Source organism: Heterodontus francisci, unplaced genomic scaffold (genome assembly GCF_036365525.1).
Source record: "Heterodontus francisci isolate sHetFra1 unplaced genomic scaffold, sHetFra1.hap1 HAP1_SCAFFOLD_51_2, whole genome shotgun sequence".
Classification (NCBI taxonomy): Eukaryota; Metazoa; Chordata; class Chondrichthyes; order Heterodontiformes; family Heterodontidae; genus Heterodontus; species Heterodontus francisci.
The window spans coordinates 7,306,846-7,316,703 of NW_027141369.1; the positions used below are offsets into that span (position 1 = coordinate 7,306,846).

Below are 9,858 nucleotides of genomic sequence, written 5' to 3' on the forward strand. Positions count from 1 at the left end.
GGAAATTTTGAAAGACATGAGGACAGATAAGTCCCTGAGGCCAGACGGGATATACCCAAGGATATTAAGGGAAGTGAGGGAAGAGATTGCCGCGCCTTTGGCGATGATCTTTGCGTCCTCACTGTCCACTGGAGTAGTACCAGATGATTGGAGGGTGGCAAATGTTATTCCCTTGTTCAAGAAAGGGAATAGGGATAACCCTGGGAATTATAGACCAGTCAGTCTTATGTCGGTAGTGGGCAAATTATTGGAGAGGATTCTGAGAGACAGGATTTATGATTAGTTGGAAAAGCATAGTTTGATTAGAGACAGTCAGCATGGCTTTGTGAGGAGCAGGTCATGCCTCACAAGCCTTATTGAATTCTTTGAAGATGTGACAAAACACATTGATGAAGGAAGAGCAGTGGATGTGGTGTATATGGATTTCAGCAAGGCGTTTGATAAGGTTCCCCATGGTAGGCTCATTCAGAAAGTAAGGAGGCATGGGATACAGGGAAAGTTGGCTGTCTGGATACAGAATTGGCTGGCCCAAAGAAGACAGAGGGTGGTAGTAGATGGAAAGTATTCAGCCTGGAGCTCGGTGACCAGTCGTGTTCCGCAGGGATCTGTTCTGGGACCTCTGCTCTTTGTGATTTTGATAAATGACTTGGATGAGGAAGTGGAAGTCTGGGTTAGCAAGTTTGCCGATGACACGAAGGTTGCTGGAGTTGTGGATAGTGTGGAAGGCTGTTGTAGGTTGCAACGGGACATTGACAGGATGCAGAGCTCGGCTGAGAAGTGGCAGATGGAGTTCAACCTGGAAAAGTGTGAAGTGATTCATTTTGGAAGGTCGAATTTGAATGCAGAATACAGGCTGAAAGACAGGATTCTTGGTAGTGTGGAGGAACAGAGGGATCTTGGGGTCCATGTCCAAAGATCGCTCAAAGTTTCCACCCAAGTTGATAGGGTTGTTAAGAAGGCGTATGGTGTGTTGGCTTTCATGAACAGGGGGATTGAGTTTAAGAGCCACGAGGTAATGCTGCAGCTCTATAAAGCCCTGGTGAGACCACACTTGGAATATTGTGTTCAGTTCTGGTCGTCTCATTATAGGAAGGATGTGGAAGCTTTAGAGAGGGTGCAGAGGAGATTAATCAGGATGCTGCCTGGACTGGAGGGCATGTCTTACGAAGAAAGGTTGAGGTTGCTAGGGCTTTTCCCATTGGAACGAAGAAGGATGAGAGGTGACTTGATAGAGGGGTACAAGATGATGAGAGGCATAGATAGAGTGGATAGCCAGAGACTTTTTCCCAGGGTGGAAAGGGCTATCACCAGGGGGCATAATTTTAAGGTGATGGAGGAAGGTTTCGGGGAGATGTCAGAGGTCGGTTCTTTACACATAGAGTGGTGGGTGCGTGGAATGCACTGCCAGCGGTGGTAGTAGAAGCAGATACATTAGGGACATTTAAGCGTCTCTTGGATAGGTAAATGGATGATAGTAGAATGAAGGGTATGTAGGTAGTTTTGATCTTCGAGTAGGTTAAAGGTTCGGCACAACATCGTGGGCCGAAGGGCCTGTACTGTGCTGTACTGTTCTATGTTCTATAACACAGATGTTGGGAGGCTCAGCTTGGCTACTCAATGTTACAAGGACGCTGAGTAACGCCATCGACAACGGGACAGAGAAAAAAACACACAGAAAACTAATAGACTGTGAGGAAGCAAAAGTGAGGAACAGAGAGAGAGAGACAGACAGCGAAACTGAGATGGAGAAACAAGGCATTTGTATGATTGTGGTCTCCCTGTTGTGTAACGGTATTTCCTGTTGTGTAAATATGTTTTCTGTTGTGTAAAGATGTACCCTGTTGTTGTGTAAAGGTTTCCCCTGTTATTGTTTTATTTTCTGTTCCTGACCGTCTCCTCACTGTGACCATTTGTCCTGGTTTTATTGTGGCCAACATCACCATCTGGTGGTGGAGAGGAGGCTCTGCAGGAAGGGGTTGACAAAGTGGGAGACACTCGGCTGGTCCGTGTTTGCAGTTTGTCTTCGTGTGATTTGTTACTGATTGATGTGTTCACTAGAAGGAAAAAGCTGATTGCAATCGAGTGCATCTTGTTATTATGGGGAACCACTTGATGTTGTGAAAGTGAACTGTTTGTGTTCCTACCAAACATAAATAGCAGAGAATGGTTTCAATCCATCGACCTCTGGGTTATGGGCCCAGCACACTTCCGCTGCGCCACTCTGCTAACTGCTGTTTTCAATTTTAGCTGCCTGTTAGTGAAATATGTTCATTTCCCCAATGTTTTTATAAAAATAGGATTGGAGTCGGATTTCTCAAGAATCTCAGCAACACACGTGCTGACGGACTCACACTCACTGCACAATGACACAAGGACACAGAGTAACAGCACCGACAATGAGGCAGGCAGAGAAAGACACACAGAAAACCAGGAAGATATTATCAGGACCCAGAAAGGAACAGACAGAGAAAGACACACAGCAAACCAGGAAGATATCATCAGGACCCAGAAATGAACAGACAGAAAAAGGTACTGAGCAAACCAGCAAGAGACAGTGAAATAAAAGCAAAATACTGCGGATGCTGGAAATCGGAAATAAAAACAAGAAATGCTGGAACCACTCAGCAGGGCTGGCAGCATCTGTGGAAAGAGAAGCAGAGTTAACGTTTTGGGTCAGTGACCCTTCATCGGAACGAAGAGTTAACGTTTCGGGTCAGTGACCCGAAACGTTAACTCTGCTTCTCTTTCCACAGATGCTGCCAGGCCTGCTGAGTGGTTCCAGCATTTCTTGTTTTTATTATAAGAGACAGCGAGAGACTGATGAACACCACTTGGAGGGAGCTCTGAGGGTGGCAAGGGTCTAGAATGTAGTCTGGCTGGGGGATTTCAATGTCGATCACCATGAGTGGCTCGGTAGCACCACTACTGACCATGCTGGCCGGGTCCTAACGGACAAAGCTGCTCGATTGGGTCTGCAGTAGGTGGTGAGGGAACTAACAAGAGGGAAAAACATACTTGACCTCATCCTCACCAATCTGCCTGCCGCAGTTGCATCTGTCCATGACAGTATTGGCAGGAGTGACCACTGCACAGTCCTTGTGGAGATGAAGTCCTGTCTTCACATTGAGGATACCCTCTATCGTGTTGTGTGCCACTACCACTGTGCTAAATGGGATAGATTTTGAACAGATCTAGCAATGTATAACTGGGCATCCATGAGGTGCTGTGGACCATTAGCAGCAGCAGAATTGTAGTCAACCACATTCTATAACCTCATGGCCCGGCATATTCCCCCACTCGAACATTACCAACAAGCTGGGGACCAACCCCAATTCAATGAAGAGTGCAGGAGGGCATGCCAGGAGTAGCACCAGGCATACCTTGAAATGAGGCATTAGCCTGATGAAGCTACAGCCCAGGACTACTTTCATGCCAAACAGCAGAAGCAGCATGTAATAGACAGGGCTAAGTGATCCCACAACCAACGGATCAGATCTACACCCTGCCACATCCAATGATGAATGGTGGTGGACAATTACACAACCAACAGGAGGAGGTGGATCCACAAATATCCCCAACCTCAATGATGGGGGAGCCCAGCACATCAGTGCAAAAGATAAGGATGGAGAATTTGAAACAATCTGCAGCCGGAAGTGCTGGGTTGATGATCCATCTCGGCCTCCTTCTGAAGTCCCCAGCATCACAGATGCCAGTCTTCAGCCAATTCGATTCACTCAACGTGATATCAAGAAACGACTGAAGGCACTGGATACAGCAAAGGCTATGGGCCCTGACAATATTCCGGCAATAGTACTGAAGACCTGTGCTCCAGAACTTGCCGCGCCCCTAGCCAAGCTGTTCCAGTACAGCTACAACACTGGCATCTACTCGGCAATGTGGAAAATTGCCCAGGTATGTCCTGTACACAAAAAGCAGGACAAATCCAACCCAGCCAATTGCTGCCGCATCACTCTACTCTCAATCATCAGTTTAGTGATGGACGATGTCATCCACAGTGCTATCAAGTGGCACTTGCTTTGCAATAACCTGTTCAGTGACGCTCAGTTGGGTTCCGCCAGGGCCATTCAGCTCCTGACCTCATTACAGCCTTGGTTCAAACAAGGACAAAAGAGCTGAACTCAAGAGGTGAGGTGAGAGTGTCTGCCCTTGACATCAAGGTAGCATTTGACTGAGTATGGCATCAAGGAGCCAGAGCAAAACTGGAGTCAATGGGAATCAAGAGGAAAACTCTCCACTGGTTGGAATCGTACCTAGCACAAAGGGGAATGGTTGTGATTGTTGGAGGTCAATCATCTCAGCTCCAGGACATCACTGCTGGAGTTCCTCAGGGTAGTATCCTCGGCCCAACCTTCTTCACTACTTCATCAGTGACCTTCCTTCAATCATAAGGCCAGAAGTGGGGATGTTCACTGATGATTGCAAAATTTAGCACCATTCGCGACTCCTCAGATACTGAAGCAGTCCATGTAGAAATGCAGCAAGACCTGGACAATATCCAGGCTTGGGCTGATAAGTGGCAAGTAACATTCGCGCCACACAAGTGCCAGGCAATGACCATCTCGAACAAGAGAGAATCTAACGATCTCCCATTGACACTCAACGGCATTACGATCGCTGAATCCCCCACTATCAACTTCCTGGGGGTTCCCATTGACCAGAAACTGAACTGGAGTAGCCTTATAAATAGTGTGACTACATGAGCTGGTCAGAGGGTAGGAAGCATGCGGTGAGTAACTCACCTCCTGACTCCCCAAGCCTGTCCACCATTTACAAGGCACAAGTCTGGAGTGTGATGGAATACTATCCACTTGCCTGGATGGGTGCAGCTCCAACAACATTCAAGAAGCTCGACACCATCCAGGACAAAGCAACACGCTTGATTGGCACGCCGTCCACAACATTCACTCCCTTCACCACTGACGTACAGTGGCAGCAGTGTGTACCATCTACAAGATGCACTGCAACAATGCACCAAGGCTACTCAGGCAGCACCTTCCAAATCTATATCCTCTACTGCCTAGAAGGACAAGGGCAGCAGATGCATGGGAATACAACCACCTGAAAGTTCTCCTCCAAGCTACACATCATCCTGACTTGGAACTATATCGCCATTACTTCCTTCACTGTAGCTGGGTAAAAATCCTGGAACTCCCTTCCTAATAGCACTGTGGGTGTACCTACCCCACATGGACTGCAATGGTTCAAGAAGGAAGCTCACCACCACCTTCTCATGGGCAATTAGGGATGGACAATAAATGCTGGCCTGGCTGGCGACGTCCACATCCCATGAAACAAATAATTAAATACAATAACAGCTCATCTCAATTCTTAGTATTTCTAAATCCCACCAGTCCAACATAAGCTGAACAATTATTGCATGTTGTGATTGACGGTCTGGTCTGTAAACTGCACTGTATCACAGATTGCTGACATTTGCTGACTGGAAGTGAGAACTGCAAAATCGGGACAGTAGTTCACATAGTCTGTCAGTGTGAAAGAATCAGGCAATGTGAGGTAATAGAATTTGTCTGTAAATGTTACACTCATATTGCTTTATATTTTTATATTGAAAATAAAAGTAATCATTTCGTGAAAATAGTGACATGTTGTCCAAACTTTGGAAGCCAGTTGTTTTCGTCTTGCACTCAGCAGGGCAATCCGCAAGAATACCAATTTAAGGGAAAACAACAACTTTCTTCTGTATGAGAATAGAGTGCTGATTGGTTGGCAAGTGAACTCTGATTGGTCGAGGCATTGCCATTCAGAATGCATCAGTTTATGGTAACTGACAGATAACTGCCCAGCTTTGTTTGAAATTTAAACCAGGCAGCTTGACTCTGATTGGTCAAGGCATTGCCCTGTGGAATGAGCCAGTGAATGGCTGTCACTTATTTTGTTTAGCTGAAACTGGCACAACATGTGTGCATGTTCTTTCTGTCTGCAAAGAACAGGGCCCTGTGTATTAATATATGCAGCTGACAGGACACACCAATGCACCACACTGCAAGCCCTACTGACAGTCTTAAATCGGTTGTCAGTGTAATTCTTAGCACACTGAGAATTATTTAGCAAATGTTGTCCTATTGTGGAATCACATCTCATGTTGGATACTGTGTTTTGAGTTTTGCAAGCACGGGTTGGTTGGGTAGGGCCCATTGCGAACAGCGGAAGGGACATGTTATTTGATACAATCCGCCAGTTTTGGGATGTACGGTCTAGAAACCTAGCATCACACTGGTATTGAAATTCATATATCACGTTACTTATTTGTGTGATAGGCAGGACGTCTCTTTTGCTTGACAGCAGCATCCTGTTAGTGGCGAACACCACACTTGTTGCTCCTGCATAGTAACAGCAGGAAACAGCTCGCTTCACCTGTTACTCACATACTGGGGATATACTACCCTTCCAGGGTAATTTGAGGGAGACTGGGCACTTTTCAGGGCTCAAAATGACGTGCTTCAGCCCGTTTATAAGTTTGTGCGATATACAGTGAGAAATGATCTGATCAGTGTTGCCATTGTAATGCAGGATGTCTTTGATTCGCCCTATTTCAGCATCAAGCTTGCATGGTGAGCAAATGGCTCAGCCCTATTTATGAGGTTGTCGATAAGACCAATCTTATAGCGCGTGGAACTGTAATAATCCCAACGCGTGTATTGACCAGTGAAGGTAGGTTTGCGGTAGACCGTGGTAGAAAACCCCTTAGCAGATTTCTCAACTATACATCAAGGAAAGGGAGCTCATTTGACAGCTCCATTCCAAAGGTGAATTTGAGTGTAGGATGGAGCCCATGAAGACGTGCAAGGAAATTATTTCATGCAGCTGCGGATTCAAATTTAGCAAACGTATCATCTACATATTGGAAATATGCAAGAGGTCGGAGGTTAGGTGTCATTCCCTTAAAAACAGGTTTGTCATGGAATCCAACAAAGATGTTTGTGAGAGCTGTGCCTAGAGGGGATCCCATGGCAACACCAGCGATACATGGTGTCAATAAAACTGAACCCAACTGTGCAAGTTGCCGAGTTCATAAGTTCAATGAATACGGATTCACGCAATGGTGACGGGTCTAGATCACCATGATATAGCACTGCAGTGCAAATATCTATGGCTTCCTGAAGTGGTACATTGGTGAATAGGCTAGCAATGTCAAATGAACACATGGACACGACATTGCTATCGATATGTAAGTCCTGTATGGTCTTCGCAAATGTGAAGGAATCCTTCACCGTGTTTGTGGAGAACTTGCTCAAAAACTGGTTGTAACAATTTGCCCAATCATTTGGCAAATTCATTTCAGGATACTATTTACATTACTTCAAATAAAGAAAACACAACGACACAAAGAATTGAGCACAACGCTGAAAGTTTCACAGCAAATAGTCAAATGGGAAATGGATGAAATACAGAAAGAAAAAGCCTAAAATACTGAAAACACTCAGCCAGTCCGGAAACAACTGTGGAGAAGAGAAGCTCGGGTTAATGGTCCAGTTCTGTGACCCTTCTATAGACCTGAAACATTGCTCCTCCCTTCCTCTCTCCACAGATACTGCTGGAACTGCTGAGTGTTTCCAGAATCTTCTGTTATTATTCAGATTTCCAGTGTGTGCAGTATTTCTCTTTTTGAAAATATAATATTCCCTGAGAGGAATGGAACTTAACATAAAAAATAGGAGTGGGCCATTCGGCCCATCGAAATAGCTCTGCCATTCAATAAGATCACAGCTGATTTCCTACATCAACTCCAGCTTACCACACTAGCACAGATCCGTTGATTCCCTTAGTATCCAAAAATCTAACGATCTCTCTCTTGGATAAACCCAACGATCATCCACATCTCTAGAGTCACAGAGAAATACAGCACTGAAAAAGGCCCTTCGGCCCACCGAGTCTGCGCCGACCAACAACCACCCATTTATACTAATCCTACACTAATCCCATATTCCTACCACATCCCCACCGACCCTATATTTCCCTCCCACCTACCTAAACCAGGGACAATTTATCATGGCCAATTTACCTACCAACAAGTCTTTTGGATTGTGGGAAGAAACCGGAGCACCTGGAGAAAACCCACACAGACACAGGGAGAACTTGCAAACTCCACCTAGGCAGTACCCAGAATTGAACCCGGGTTGCTGGAGCTGTGAGGCTGCGGTGCTAACCACTGCGCCACTGTGCCGCCCATAATGTGTGATCTCACCAAGGCTCTGTCTAATTGCAGTCAAACTTCTTTATTCTTATAAAAACTCTTCACAATGTTGAACACAACTATTAACTGCCATTCTGCTCTCAGAAGAAGGACCCCAGCTTCACACACCCCAGACCCCTATTCTTTCCACATTAGCTGAATTCCTGCATTTCTGATACCATTCCAGTAAATCTCCTCTGCACCCTCTCTGAGGCCTTGACATTCCTGCTAAAGTGTGGAGCATGGAATTAGACACAACGCTCTAACTGAGGCCTATAACCAGTGAGATTTCTAAAGGTCCAGCGTAAATTCCTTGTCTGTGTCCCGTACTCCCATTTCTGACTCAATGTCGGCTCTGAGCTGTTGAAACTGCCTGAATAAATATTTCCACCCAACAAAGCGCTCGGAATGTGAGAAGGGACAAAGTGAGTGACCAAGTACATCAACTCCAAGTAAAACTCCACCGTGTAGTGAAAACACTCGAAACACAACGGCTCTTTTAAGAGCCACCCACAATCGCTCTGAAAAAACTGCACCAACATCTCTCTAGAATTGGTTTATTTCATTGGTTTTAATGCTCAGTAACTCTCTGGAACTTTCTCACTGTCTTTGTGTTTTCTGTTTCAATCTGGTATGGAGTTTCTGGGAAGATGATTTTCACTGCCTGGGAGGAGCTTTGTGGTTTTCCTGCAGAAACACAAAACAAAGTCTCTTTTCAGAGTCACCCACCGCCTCATCGGGACAGCAGTGACATGGGAACGGGAGCTGGGGTGTGTTTTATGCCGGAAATATCAGTTAATGATTTATGTTGTGCTCTCGTTAGATTCCAATCTCTGAATCGAGCCTTTCCACCGCACCAGGGTTATGGGGAGAGTTTTCATCGTTTCTTTTCTAAACGTACAGACGATGTTATAAAGTTGCTGATTTATCCAGATGGTGGATTCTCCCCTCACAGTGAAAAGTAACATCACACCTTCACATCTGCCCATTGTTTTATAATTGAATAATTAGTCAAATGGTATTATTTGTGATGTTATTTCCCCCGAGACGGTGTTTCCTGCAGTGAAACTGATCAGTTTCAGCTCAGTCATTCAGGGACCTGGAATTCCTGCAGTTTGAACCCGCTGTCACCCCAGCCCACTTCTGATTGGTCACCCTCTTCTCATAAAGTCAGTGACAGCACATGAGAAGGCCATTCGCCCCATTAAGTCCATGCCGGGTTTCCAATCTGTTCAGTCCCCGACTCAATCCCCAAATCCCTTTGGGTCAAAATGACCATGGCAGGACTCGAACCTGCAATCTTCTGATAACATCATAAAATACACCGAATTCAGACGCCTTATCCATTAGGCCACACAGCCATTAGCTTACATGAATGATTCAATCAGAGAATCTCGAAGCACAAAATACAAAAAATCATTGGTTGAACCTGTCAACCTGGCAGAATATTTGAATTTGTGAAAGCTGCCAATTTCACTGTGGAAAAGAAGTGATCGACTGGAAAAGTACATAAAAATCTATTTTCCCGTAGCGGTTTAAATAAACTTTTAAAACACAATTTTGCTTTTACCGACTCAAATTGATGGTGCTACTTTATGAACAGCTTTATTTTGCCAATTTTTGTCAACTTCTCATCCGTAACT

The 9,858-nt window shown here is 45.3% G+C and overlaps 1 non-coding gene across 1 annotated transcript; it reads right to left on the reverse strand.

The window, feature by feature from the left end:
• Positions 1-9,487: 9,487 nt before the first annotated feature.
• On the reverse strand, positions 9,488-9,576 carry trnar-ucg (transfer RNA arginine (anticodon UCG)). Its single transcript is given in 2 exon segments — positions 9,488-9,523; positions 9,540-9,576. It is a non-coding gene; the product is annotated as a tRNA-Arg (tRNA).
• Positions 9,577-9,858: the final 282 nt, after the last annotated feature.